Raw genomic sequence first — 882 nt, forward strand, 5'->3', positions numbered from 1 at the left:
ATATATATATATATATATATATAGGGTGTGGTGAATATATTGTCTAAATTATGCAAAAATAAAAATAACACTGACATCTCATTTTAACAGATATACTTACCAAAATTACATAAAAATATCTTGAAATACTAAAAGAGTAAATTTATTCAATAAAATCGCCATTGGCTTCAACCACGGCCTCCAGACGACTTCGGAATCTCCCGCAACTCTTCTGGATGCTCAGCTTGTTTAAGTTGGTGTTACAAGGAGTTTTGTAGCTCTCTCGCTCAACTGCGTCCAGATATAATAATCAAGAGGGTTGGAATCTGGGGAGTTAGATGGCCAGATGTTAGGGGTGATGTGGTCGCAGAAATTGTCTAACAGTCATGACTGGGTTCCCTGCTTGTGTGACATGGTGGAGAGTCCTGTTGATAAACATAGGATCTTTCAGTAGCCACCCTCTTGACCCAGGGCAGCACTACCTTCTCTCGGCACTTGATGTAGGCCGCCGTGTTGAGTCTAAGGCCGATTGAGAAGATGGATGGAAACCTAACGTTGCCATCAATACTGTTCGCTCCAAACACCATGATGTTGACGAGATGTTTGATTTTTATCAGTCGCGGTACATGTTTTGGGGACACGGCAAGCCAACGGTTGTTCTGTGTGTTCATCATATGTTCGTATTGGAATTTCTGGCGTGAATGCCAAGCAGTACAGGCTATCGTTTCCAGATTTCTGGCACAATGAATTGCGTCAGGGTGCTGTTTTCCTCACAGACGGTGCCCAACTGACCCTACCATACTGTGTAGTGTACAAAATAAGAAACAAACAATGCACATGCACGAAATTAAAATGACGACAATTTATCCATCGCAGCCTGTATGTATGTATATATATATATAT

This window comes from Octopus bimaculoides, chromosome 24, assembly GCF_001194135.2.
Source record: "Octopus bimaculoides isolate UCB-OBI-ISO-001 chromosome 24, ASM119413v2, whole genome shotgun sequence".
Taxonomy (NCBI): domain Eukaryota; kingdom Metazoa; phylum Mollusca; class Cephalopoda; order Octopoda; family Octopodidae; genus Octopus; species Octopus bimaculoides.